The sequence below is a fragment of the Tupaia chinensis genome, unplaced genomic scaffold (genome assembly GCF_000334495.1).
Source record: "Tupaia chinensis unplaced genomic scaffold, TupChi_1.0 Scaffold144569_1, whole genome shotgun sequence".
In the NCBI taxonomy this organism is placed as follows: domain Eukaryota; kingdom Metazoa; phylum Chordata; class Mammalia; order Scandentia; family Tupaiidae; genus Tupaia; species Tupaia belangeri.
This window is the reverse complement of record NW_006204429.1, coordinates 49,977-64,006: the sequence shown is the minus strand read 5'-3', so window position 1 is coordinate 64,006 and position 14,030 is coordinate 49,977.

The following is a 14,030-nucleotide window of genomic DNA, read 5'->3' as shown; positions in this document are numbered from 1 at the left end:
AAAAAAAAAAAAAATGAGAAATGGCTTGTAGGCACATTAATTTCAAAAAAATTAATAAACAAGTGTTGAAGTTCTTTCCAAGGGCCTCCCTTAATGCTGCAGTATGTGAAGAATGGGGTGTCACATTATCTGCAGCTGAAAGCAGCATGTTCAGAACACAAACCTAATACCAGCATTCTTACTAGTTTTTACATAACTACTTCCACCAAGTCCCCCAGTATAAACACTTTAAGAATTGTCAAGGGGAACCAGCAGGTGGCGTAATGGTTGCTTCACTGGACTCCCACGTAGTCAACCATAGTTCCAGTCCCAGACCAGGCGGCTTAAAACGCCCCGGGCACGTGTGCATCATGCCCAACACATGCCCAGAATCCCGAAAGAATAGAAGAGAAGGGATTGCGGTGTGGCCATCACCCCAGGGAGTGATTTCTTGCTTTCTGTCTCTGTGTTTCTCTGGAGAGTGCACATGCCCTATACCAAACATCTCTTTAAAAATAAATAAATAAATAAAAGTTGATGAAAAACAGAAAGGAAAAATTTTTCTCAATTTAAAAGGTCACAAGTTGTTTAGTTATAGATACTGTCAGTGTATCATTACTTTTCATACATAAAGAGACAACTTTCCCACTTTGGTGGGAAACGAGTTAAAGTCCCAACAAAGATGATTCTACGCATGATTGTACAGATAAAGCCGAACTTTTCTTAAGTTTTCAAAACAGTGAAAGTAATTTGTTCTTCAAATCCACTATGGAAGACTAGAAAGAACAGCGTTAAACTGTGTTAAAAGAACAATGAGAAAAATAATTTCACTGGAAGTACACTTTGTTAATATTATACTCATGAAAAAGCAAAGAGGCAAAAGAAATGTGAATAGCAGAGGCCAGAAATCATTTCATGTTACAATAAAAATACAAAATATAGCTTGTGAAAGTACAATAAGACCTTGAGGACATCTAAGATCACCGAGGAATCAAGCGTGTGGTGATTAAACACAGGACATATTGTCTTTAAAGGGTCTACCTATCTTGCCTTGATACTTTTGATCATTGTTTTGGTGTTAGAGACCTACAAAACTGTGGACACTGGAAATAACAAAGATGTGGTGCTTGCCCTTGGGGAATTTGAATAAGGAGGCAGTGTATGGCAGAATAAAAACATTCTTAAGTGCTTTCATTTTCTCATTTAAATAAACACACAATGAAAGGAAATTTTATCTAGGGAGATTGAGAGCAGAACACTTCAAATGCATATGCTATGAATACAAAATAGGTGGTTTCAAAGCAGTAGAAGGAATTTTGATTATGTGCTAAAAATTTATTTGTTTCTTCAGAGCTGTTAATGTATATGAGATAGTTAAAAGCATCTACTCAGGGTTTTGACAGTGTTTTAATAACTTAACTAAAAATCTTTGACATGTTTATAGGTCCTAGAGCCAGAAACATGCAAGGCCTTTCAATCATTTTTCCAGAAAAAGATCAGTCAGGAAAGAAACTGTTGATTTTCACTCCACATCATTGACTGATGGGAATCCAAATAGGTAACAATAAAATTACTAGTTTATGAGAAAATATAGACCTGGCATGGTGCTTAAGAGACTGGACTCTCACATAGCCAACAACAGTTCAAATCCCAGACCTTGCAGCTTGAAAAATCATGCAAGTGTGTGTGTGTGTGTGTGTGTGTGTGTGTGTGTGTGTGTGTGTGTCTAGAATCCCAGGAGAAGGGAGAAGAAGGGATTGTGGTATGGTCCCTCTGGGAGGTGATTTCTCACTGTCTGTCTCTCTCTGGTGAGTATACATTCCCTATGGGGGGAGGGGGAGAAGAAAAAGAAAGAAAGAAAATATAGATCTTATTGAGTAAAGTTATGCTGTTATTATTTCATATCCCAAAGTTTAAAAAATAAATACTTACCTTTCCCTAGAAAGCCTTTATTTTATTCAACTAAGCATGCCCTATAAAAATTAACTACTTGGTGGGATCAGCAGATGGTGTAGTGGTTACATAACTAGACTCCACGTAGTAGATCACAGTTCAAGTCCCGGACCCAGGCTTAAAACACGCTGGGCGCATGTGTGTGTGTGCCCAAAATCCCAAGGAGGAGACTAGAGAAGGGATTGCGACGAGGCCATCCCCCCGGGGGATAATTTCTTGCTTTCTCTCTGTCTCTCTCCGTCTCTTCAGTGAGCACATACACCGCATAGCAAAAATCTCTCTAAAAAGAAAAAAAATTAACCACTTGAGGCTAGCAGGTGGTGGGGTGATTAAGGCATGGGATGACCACAGTTCGAGTCCCTGGCAACTAGAAAAGTACACCAGGCACATGTGTGTGTGTGCTCCCACAATCCCAAGAGGAGAGTTGAGAAGAAGGAATTGTGGCCATCTCCCACAGGGGATGATTTCTCACTTTCCCTCTCACTGTCTCTCTCTGTCTCTCTCAGGCGAGTACATGCATCCCTTGGCAAAAACCTTGAAAACAAAATGTGTAGAGGAGGCAGCAGATGGAGTAGCATTTATGTTGCTGGACTCCCACATGGTTGACAGTGCTTCATGTCCCACACCTGGTGGCTTGAAAATAATGTCAGGCATGTGTGCAGGTATGCCCAAAATCCCAGGAGGAGAACGGAAGAGAAGGGGTTGCAGTATGGCCATCCCCCTTGGATGGTGATTTCTCATTTTCTCTCTTATTGTCTCTGTCTCTGTCTCTCTGTGTCTCTGTCTCTCTCTCTCTCTCTCAGGTGAGCACACATGCCCTGAAGCAAAATCCTCTTTTAGAAAATGTGTAGGAAATTGTGTGTGTGTGTATACATGCCTTTATATATATATATATATGTTTTTTTCAGAGAGAGATTTTTGCTATAGGGTGTATACACTCACTGGAGAGACAGAGAGAGACAGAGAGATAGAAAGCAAGAAATCACCCCCCAGGAGGATGGCTATGCCACAATCCCTTCTCCTCCATTCTCCCCTTGGGATTCTGGGCACGCATGCACACGTGCCCAGCGTGAGATTTAAGCTTCTGTGTCTGGGACTTGAACCTAAGTCAACTATGTGAGAGTCCAGCGACATAACCATTATGCCATGTGCTGGTACTGAAAATAGATTATATTCAAAAAAAACCACTCATCTGATACTTGATAGTTAAGTTACCTTAACATGAACAAGTTGCATCTTCTGTCAGAATGCAGTTGGCTATAATTAATGTTGAGTAAGAGTTTTTATCTGGGGGACCAGCAGGTGGTGTAGTGGTTAATGCACTGGACTTCCAAGTGGCCAAACATGGTTTGAGTGTGGGCCCAACAACTTGGAAATCATGTCAGGTGCATGTGTTTTTGTGACCAAAATCCCTAGAGGAGAATGAAGAAGAAGGGATTGCAGCACAGCCATCCCCACCAGAGGACAATTTCTCAGTTGCCCTCTCTCAGTTTCTCTCTGGCAAGTCCACGTGCCCTATGTCAAAAACCTGAAAAAGAAAAAAGACAGAGTTTTATTTCAGTTTTTAAGCCCTAGACCCCCTCAAAGAAAAATAATTTCAAAATAAACAATGACTGTCAGGTGATTTTTTTTTTTTAGCAATATTTTTCACTTTAGTCATTAGTTGAATAGGAAGTCGTTTGATTCCTGAAAATCACCAATAGCCAAATTCTGCCTCATGGATTATAAATCACAGGGCAAGGCAAGCAAATAGCTCCACTAAAGAGGTAAAAATAAGATAAAATACTGGCCTAGAAACAATGAGCAGTAGCAGTAAGCATCCCTGGTGCCCAGACTGAGGCCTCTACAATTTTCCACTAAAGGAACCAGGGCTGGGCCAGACAGGGGCGTGGTAGTTGGGGCTGCTGGATCCTATGGGGCTGACTGTGTGGTTCAAGACCCGGACCTGTCGGCTTCAAAAACACGCCTGGCACATGTGCATGTGACCAAAATCCTGGGAGGAGTGGAGAAGAGATTGTGGTATGGTCATCCCCCCCGGGGGGGTGCTTTCTCATTTTCCCTTCCTCTCTCTCTACTGCAAGTGCACACGCCCTACAGCAAATTAAAAAGAAAGAAAGAAAAAAGGAACCAGGACTGCTTGGAGAAATGACTGATTACTGGGCTGGAACAGCAAAGCACAAATGAGCCAAGAACATCTCCACATACCAGAAAGCAAGACAATAAAGTGTCGAAGCTTACTAAGAGTGTGTCAAAAGGTCTCAGGAGCCAATTTAAAGAGGCTCCAACTTGCTAAATTTGAGAAAATTTGAATGTACAAAGACTAATTGCTATAGATTCAAATACAGTGGATATATTTACGAATTTCTGAGACTTTAAAAATGATCGACTAGAGATAATGGTTGCACAACTTTGTAAATGTACTAGAAACTAGTGAATTGTATGTATATTGTAAAAGGGCGATTTTGATAATATGTGAATTATATCTCAATTTTTTAAGAGAGATTTTTGCTATATGGTGTGTGCACTCGCCAGGGAGACAGGAAAGTGAGAAAATCCCCGTCCAAGGGGGATGACCACACTGCAATCCCTTCTCCTATTTTATTTCTTCCCTTATCCTCTTGGGATTCTGGGCACACACACACACACACACACATAAACCACACCAGTGTAAATTTTAAGCCTCTGGACATGGTCAACTACGTGGGAGTCCAGAGATGTAAGCGTTACTCCAGCCCCTGATCCCTATATCTCAATTTTATTTTAATGACTGCCTTCAGAGAATTCTAGAGAACCAACATATTATTATTATTATTATTATTGAGAGGCTTTTGCTATAGGGCATGTGCGCTCACCAGAGAGACAGAGACAGACAGACAGAAAGCGAGAAATCACCCCCCAGGGGGGATGGCCATGCCGCAATCCCTTCTCCTCCATTCTCCTCTCGGGATCCTGGGCATGCACGCACACGTGCTCAGCGTGAGTTTAAGCCACCAGGTCTGGGACTCCAACCATGGTCGACTACATGGGAGTCCAGCGACATAGGCATTACACTAACTGCTAGTCCTGAGAACCAACATGTTATTTTGAAAATGAGTAAAGGGAAAGATGAAGCGCTTACCCTGTAACAACTGTCCCTCAGACTAACTAAATAGTTAGTGAGGGGAACTTTCTTTTAATAGAATAGTCCAACTAATACATGAGAAAGGCCTGATAGATTACCACTCACAGTTTTGCAACCCTTAATGAATTGGTGGATCTTGGCAATGATGATCGATGCATTTCAAATCAGACACATGCCACGTGATGGAAGTACACAATACCACTAGATTAAAAAAAAAAAAATCAAAGCTGAGCCTGACCAACCCTTCTAGCTATGACAATCAATTTATAGAAAATACCAGGGACTGGGACCAGCAGTTAGCGTAATGGCTATGTCGCTGGACTCCCATGTAGTCGACCACAGTTTACGTCCCAGACCCAGTGGCTTAAACTCACGCCAGGCGTGTGTGCATGCGTGCCCAAGATCCCAAGAGGAGAACGGAGGAGAAGGGATTGTAGCGTGGCCATCCCCCCTGGGGGGTGATTTCTCGCTTTCTGTCTCTCTGTCTCTTTCTGGTGAGTACACGCGCCCTATAGCAAAAACCTCTCCAAAAAAAAAAAAAAAATACCAGGGACTGAGCCAGCAGATGGAGTGGTGGTTGAGGCACTGGACTCCCATGTGGCCAACCATGGTTCAAGTCCTGGACCTGGAGACTTGCTTTCTCACTCTCCTTTCTCTCTGTCTGTCTCTTTCTGGTGAAAATTGAAGAATAATGACAATAAATATAATTAAAAATAAATAAATCTTTGGAAAAAAAAAAGAAAAGAAAATACCAGGGACTGAGAAACTTATCAATAAAACTACAAGAATGTGACTCACAAAATCTAGTTGCTGGGAAACTCTCTAGGACAAATGCCTTCTTTTCTTCAACAAATAAATTATTTTAAAAAGTGGACACAAACCAAAAAATTAGAATAGGGATCAGCAGATGGTATAATGGTTATGTTTCTGGACTCCCACATAGACAACCCCAGTCTGAGTCCCAGACCCAGCGACTTGGAACTCCCATGGGACTGATGTGTGTGTATGCCCAAAATCCCAAGAGGAGTATAGGAGAAGGGATTGTGATGTGTCCATTCACCCTCAGGGGTGTAATGTCTTGCTTTCTGTCTCTTGTCTCTCCAGCAAGTGCATTTGCCCGATAGCAAAAAAAAAAAAAAAATCTCTCTCAAAAAAAAAAAAGACCAAGAACGCATGTCAATCAATTGTGATGCATAAACTTCTTTTCAATCTTGATTCAAATAAACAACTGAAAAAAGAATGATGAGAAAATTGGATAAATGTGATTGGATTGTCATCAACACTGACTGGATATATGCTGACATAAACAAATTATCACTAATTCATCTAGGTGTAATGATGGTGTTGTGATTGCCTAAAAATACGTCCTTCTCATTCAGCGATACAGGACCAAAATGTTGACATTAAAAATTATATAAGAAATAGCTTTCAAAATAGCATGCAAGGATAGCCCAGAAGGTAGAGGTTAAGTGATGAAAATAGAAAGCCGATTTTCACATAGGTGACAATGGTTCAAATCCCACCTCTGGCAGCTTGAAAAAAAAATATACCAGGGGCCTGGCAGATGACCCAGTGGATAAGGGCACTGGACTCCCTCATGATCAACCTTGGGTAGAGTCACAGACTAACCGGCTTACTTTCTCCCTTTCTCTCTCTCTCTATCCCTCTCTGGTCAAATTAATAAATAATGTCAAATAAAATAATTCTTTTAAAAAAAAAAGGAAAGATAAAACACACCAGAAATACGTGATGGCATGCATACCCCAAATCTTGATGAGGTGGAAAAAGGAGGATTCTGGTGAGACCATACTCCACTGGTGCTGCTGTTTCTCTTTTTCTCCTCTCTTGAATGCATGCACACACACTCCCTCTGCGGAAGAAAAAAAAAGAAACAAAAAGAAACAGAAAGGAAGCATGAGTGTGGGAGCTGGGTACAGTGAGTGTTCCCTATAATTCCAGCCACCTGGGAGGCTGAGGCAGAAGGATCCTGAGCTCAAGGTCAGCTGAGCAACAGAACAAGACTCTCTGCCTCTAAAAAAACAACAAAACTAAACCAAATAATCACGGGTAGGGGACCGAGAGTGGAACAGAGGTTGAGCGTGAAGGTAAGATATAAATGAAACAAGACTGGCCATGAGCAGACAATTGTTGAATCTGGAGGAGCATGTTGAGGTCTATTGAATTACTCTCCTTTTGTATATATTAGACATTTTCCATAGCAAAATTCAAAATGCAAAGCTAAATATACAAAAAAAAATTGCCTTCGAATATCAAAGAATCTTTGGAGTAGGGTGAACATTACAGATATCAGTAGCCTTTCTTTCTTTTCTGTGAGACCATATAACACTACTGATTTTCCAAACAATTAGTATAATTAAGCAATTAAAAAAATAAAACTAGACTACTGGGACCAGCAGTTGGCGTAATGGCTATGTCGCTGGATTCCCATGTAGTCGATCGCCGTTCAAGTCCCAGACCTGGTGGCTTAAACTCACGCCGAGTGCGCATGCGTGCATGCCCAAGATCCCAAGAGGAGAATGGAGGAGAAGGGATTGCAGCATGGCCATTCCCACTAAGGGGTGATTTCTCGCTTTCTGTCTCTGTCTCTCGCTTTCTGATGAGTGCATGCACCCTATAGCAAAAACCTCTCAACAAACAAACAAACAAACAAAAAAAACTAGACTACTTAGGGGCTGTCCTGGAGCAGAGTGGTTAAGTGCTGTGCATGAGGAGCCACATCCCACTTGGCTAACTATGGTTTGAATCCTGGCCATGGCGACTTGATAATCTTGCCACGCGTGGATGAGTGCCCAAAATGCTGTTGAGATGGGAAAATGTAGGAGAAAGATTTCAGTGTGACCACGCCCCATTGGGAGTGCTTTCTCTCTCTCTCTCTCTATCTTCTCTCTAGGTAGTCCACATGCATTCTGGCAAGAAAAAGGGGGAAGGAGGTTAAACATTAGACAACTAGTAATTAAGAAAACAAAAATATCTTGGGACCAGCAGTTAGCATAATGGCTATGTCGCTGGACTCCCATGTAGTCGACCGTGGTTCGAGTTCCGGACCCGGTGGCTTAAACTCACGCCAGGCACGTGTGCGTGCATGCCCAAGATCCCGAGAGGAGAATGGAGGAGAGGGGATTGTGGCGTGCCTGGGGGGGGTGATTTCTCGCTTTCTATCTCTCTGTCTCTCTCTGTCTGTCTGGCAAGCGCACGCGCCCTATAGCAAAAAACAAAACAACAACAACAAAAAAAAAACTCTCTAGAAAACAAAACAAAACAAAACAAAAATATCTCTCTCAAAAAAAAAAGACTTGAAATACATTTCAATCAATAGCAATGTATAAACATTTTTTCAATCTTGATTCAAACAAACAACTATAAACAAAATTATGAGAGACTGTTGGGTGGCATGATAGTTAAGGGTGCTGCACTTCCACATGGCCAACCGTGATATAAGTCATGACCCTGGTAGCTTGATTTCTCTCACTCTCTCTCACTCTGGTCAAATTAAAAGAAATTAATTAATTAATTCAATATTTAAAAAAAGAACAATGAGACACTTGGAGAAACGTGATCGAATCGTCTTCAACACTGACTGGATATATGCTGACATAAACAACTTATCACTAATTCATCTAGGTGTAATGATGGTGTTGCGATTGTCTAGAAACAAGTCCTCATCTTTCAGAGATACATGACCGAAATGTTTACATCTGAAATTATAAAAGAAATGGCTTTCAAAATAACATGGGGTGCTGGCCCAGAGTGCAGAGGATAAATGCAGTGCATAGAAAGCCAGATCCCCCATAGGTGACCATGGTTCAAATCCCAACCCTGGTAACTTGCAAAATCACACCAGAAATATGTACATGGCATGCATACCCCAAATCTTGATGGGATGGAAAAAGGGGGATTGTAATGTGACCATGCCTCATCGGCGATCCTCTTTCTCTCTCTTTCTCTCTCCCCTCTTGAATGCACACGCACACACATACTCCCTCTGGCCAAAAAGAAGAAACAAAAAGGAAACATGAGAGTGTGGGAGCTGGGTACAGTGAGTGTTGCTATAATTCTGGCCATCTGGGAGGCTGAGGCAGGAAGATCCTGAGCTCAAGGCCAGCTGAGCAGCAGAGCAAGACTCTGTCTCTAAAAAGAAACAATAAATCTAAACCAAATAATTATGGTAGGAGACCAAGAGTGGAACAGAGGTTGAGGGTGAAGGTAGGATATAAATGAAACAAGACTGGCCATGAGCAGACAATTGTTGAATCTGGAGGAGCGTGTTGAGATCTATTGAATTACTCTCCTTTTGTTTATATTAGACATTGCCATTGCAAGATATAAAAAGCTAAACTAAATATACAAGTAAAATTGCTTTCAAATTTCAAGGAATTTTTGGAGTGGGGTGAACATTACAGACATCAGTGGCCTCCTTTTCACTTTTCTGTGAGATCATGGAACACCACTGATTTTTCTAAACAATTAACATAATTCAGGAATGGAATAAATAAGATGAGATTACCTAGGGGCTGTCCTGGAGCACAGTGGTTTAGTGCCGTGCATGGGGGTCCACAACCCATATGGCCTACTATGGTTTGAATCCCAGTCATGGTGGCTTGAAAAACATGACATGTGTGGGTGAGTGCCCAAAATACTATCGAGATGGAAAACTGTAGAAGAAAGGATTGCAGTGTGACTATGCCCCATTGGAGAGTGCTTTCTCTTTCTGTCTCTCCCCTCTCTCTCTGGTGAGTTCACATGCCCTCTGGCAATATAAAATGGGGAGGGTTTTTTTTTTAATTAGACAATGTATAATTAAGAAAAGAGTAATTGTTTCAAATTTGCCATGGAACATCACGATAAAGATGCAAATTCCTGGGCCTCAGCTTCTAGAAATTTCTACCTAGTAGATATGACGGTTAATTTTTTTTTTCTTGGAGACATTTTTGCTATAGGGCATGCACTTCACTGGAGAGACAGAGAGAGATAGAAAGAGAAAAAGCATATAATCACCCCCCAGGAAGAATGGCCACACCACAATCCCTTCTCCTCCATTCTCCTCTCTGGATTCTGGGCACTCACGCACACACGCCCAGCATGAGTTTTAAATCTCTAGGTCTAGATCTCAAACCATGGTCAACTACGTGGGAGTACAGCAAGGTAAGCATTACATGATCCGCTGGTCCTTATATCTCAATTTTTAAAAATGATTGTCTTCAGAGAATTCTAGAGAACCAACATATTATTTTGAAAATGAGTAAAGGGAAAGATGAAGCACTTACTCTATAATAACTGTCCCTCAGACTAACCAAATAGTTAATGAAGTAGATTTTCTTTTAATGGAATATGCCAACTAATACATGAAAAAGGCCTAATAGAATATCACTCACTGTTTTGCAACACCTAAGTAACTAGGGATCTTTACAATGATGATCAAAATGGATTTCAAACCAGACACATGCCATGTGACAGAAGTACAAAATGAGGAGTTCTCTTTCCCACTATACAACATAGCAGGTGAAAAAACTGCAAAGCAGGATACTAAGGAGAAGAAACCTGAAGCCAAGAAGGCTGATGCCAGTGGCAAGGTTAAAAAGGGTGATCCCAAGGCTAAAAAGCCCAAGAAGGGGAAGCCCGATTGCAGCCGAAACCCCGTCCTAGTCCGGAGTATCAGCAGATACTCCCAGTCTGCCATGTATTCCAGGAAGGCCATGTACAAGAGGAAATACTTGGTCACCAAATCCAAGATAGAAAATAAAAAGGAGGAGAAGGTTCTTGCGACTGTCACAAAACCAGTTGGTGGAGACAAGAATGGTGGTACCCGGGTGGTTAAACTGCGCAAAATGCCTAGGTATTATCCTACTGAAGATGTGCCTTGAAAGCTGTTGAGCCACGGCAAAAAACCCTTCAGTCAGCATGTGAGAAAGCTGCGAGCTAGCATCACTCCTGGGACCATTCTGATCATCCTCACTGGATGCCACAGAGGCAAGAAGTGGTTTTTCTGAAGCAGCTGAGCAGTGGCTTGCTACTGTAACTGGACCCCTGGTTCTCAATTGAGTTCCCCTGCGTAGAACACACAAGAAATACGTCATTGCCACCTCCATGAAAATTGATATTAGCAAAGTAAAAATCTCAAAGCACCTTACCGATGCTTACTTCAAGAAAAAGAAACTGGGACCACAGTTAGCATAATGACTAGGTCGCTGGACTCCCACATAGTCGACCACGGTTCGAGTCCCGGACCCGGTGGCTTAAACTCACGCCGGGCGCGTGTGCGTACGTGCCCAAGATCCCGAGAAGAGAATGGAGGAGAAGGGATTGTGGCGTGGTCATCCCCCCTGGGGGGTGATTTCCTGCTTTCTGTCTCTCTGTCTTTCTCTGTCTGTCTGGCGAGCGCATGCGCCCTATAGCAAAAACCTCTCCAGAAAAAAAAAAGAAAAAGAAACTGTGGAAGCCCAGACACTAGGAAGGTGAGATCTTCGACACAGAGAAGGAGAAATATGAGATTTCAGAATAGTGCAAGATTGATCAGAAAGCTGTGGACTCGCAAATTTTACCAAAAATCAAAGCTGTTCCTCAGCTCCAGGGCTACTTGTGATCTGTGTTTGCCCTTAAAAAAGGTATTTATCCCCACAAATTAGTGTTCTAAAATTTTTGCCAAGAACCTAATTAAATAACTGATCATAAAAAGAAAAGAAGTACACAATGCCACTAGATTAAAAAACCAAAGCTGAGCCTGACCGACCCTTCCAGCTGTGACTATCAGTGTATAGAAAATACCAGGGACCGAGAAACATATCAATAAAACTACAAGAATGTGACTCACAAAATCATGTTGGTGGGAAACTCTCTAGAACAAATGCCTTCTTTTCTTCAACAAATAAATGATTTTTAAAAGTTAACGCAAACTAATATATAGAAAAAACTTAGAATAGGAACTAGTAGATGGTATAATGGTTATGTCACTGAACTCCCACATGGTGGATCATGATTTGAGTCTGAGACCCAGTGGCATGAAACTCAAACCAGGCATGTGTGTGTACATGCCCACAATCCTGAGAGGAGAATGGAAGAGAAGGGATTGTGACTTGACCATTTCCCCTGGGGAGAGATTTCTCGCTTTCTGTCACTCTGCTGAGCACACACGCTGTACAGCAAACATTTCTCTCAAAAAATTTATAAAAAGGACTTAGACTACATGTCAATCAACTATTTTGTATAAACTTCTTTTCGATCTTGAATCAAACAAACAACTGTAAAAAGAATGATGAGGGGACGGCAGGAGTGTGGTGGTTAAGGGTTCTGGACACCTACATGGTCGACCATGGTTCGAGTCTTGGCCCTGACGGCTTGCTCACTCACTTTCTCTCTCTGTCTCTCACTCTCTCTCTCTCTCTCACACACACACACACTGCCCCTCTCTGGTCAAATTAAAATTAATAAATAAATTAATTAATTAAATATGTTTTAAAAAAGAATGAGACACTTGAAGTGATGTGATTGGATCATCTTTGGCACTGACATAAACAAATCATCACTAATTCATCTAGGTGTAATGATGGTGTTGTGATTGTATCAAAACAAGTCCTCATCTTTAAGATACATGACCAAAATGTTTAAATTTGAAATTATATAAGAAATGGCTTTCGAAATAGGATGGCATGCTGGCCCAGAGTGCAGTGCATAGAAAGTCAGATCCCCCATAGGCGACCATGGTTTGAATCTCAACCCTGGTAACTTGCAAAATCACACCAGAAACATGTACATGGCATGCATACCCCAAATCTTGATGGGATGGAAAAAGGGGGGTTGTGATGTGACCATGCCCCCCATCAGTGATGCTCTCTCTTTTTCTCTCTCCCCTCTTGAATGCACGCAGACACACTCCCTCTGGCCAAAAAGAAGAAACAAAAAGGAAACGAATGTGGGAGCTGGGTACAGAGTGATGCCTATAATTCCGGCCACCTTTTGAAGCTGAGGCAGGAAGATCCTGAGCTCAAGGCCAGCTGAGTAACAGAACAAGACTCTGTCTCTAAAAAAAAAACCCCAACAAATCTAAACCAAATAATTATGGGTAAGGGACTGAGAGTGGAACAGGGCTTGAGGGTGAAGGTGGGATATAAATGAAACAAGACTGGCCATGAGCAGACAATTGTTGAATCTGGAGGAGCGTGTTGAGAACTATTGAATTACTCTCCTTTTGTTTATATTAGACATTGCCAATGCAAGATATAAAAAGCTAAACTAAATATACAAGTAAAATTGCTTTCAAATTTCAAGGAATCTTTGGAGTGGGGTGAACATTACAGACATCAGTGGCCTCCTTTTCACTTTTCTGTGAGATCATGGAACACCACTGATTTTTCTAAACAATTAACGTAATTCAGGAATGGAATAAATAAGATGAGATTACCTAGGGGCTGTCCTGGAGCACAGTGGTTTAGTGCCGTGCATGGGGGTCCACAACCCATATGGCCTACTATGGTTTGAATCCCAGTCATGGTGGCTTGAAAAACATGACATGTGTGGGTGAGTGCCCAAAATACTATCGAGATGGAAAACTGTAGAAGAAAGGATTGCAGTGTGACTATGCCCCATTGGGGAGTGCTTTCTCTTTCTGTCTCTCCCCTCTCTCTCTGGTGAGTTCACATGCCCTGTGGCAATATAAAAGGGGGAGTTTTAAAATATTAGACAATGCGTAATTAGAAAAAGAGTAGTTGTTTCAAATTTGCCATGGAATACCTTCATAAAGATGCAAATTCTGGGGCAGGTAGGTGACGTGGTGATTAAGGGCGCTGGACTCCCACATGGCCAACTGCAGTTCGAGTCCCGGACCTGGTGGCTCACTTTCTCACTTTCCCTTTCTCTCTTTCTCTGTCTCCCTCTGATCAAACTGGAAAATAACAATAATAATAAATAAAGTTGAATAAAATAGTTCTTTTACAAAAAAAGATGCAAATTCCTGGGCTCCAGC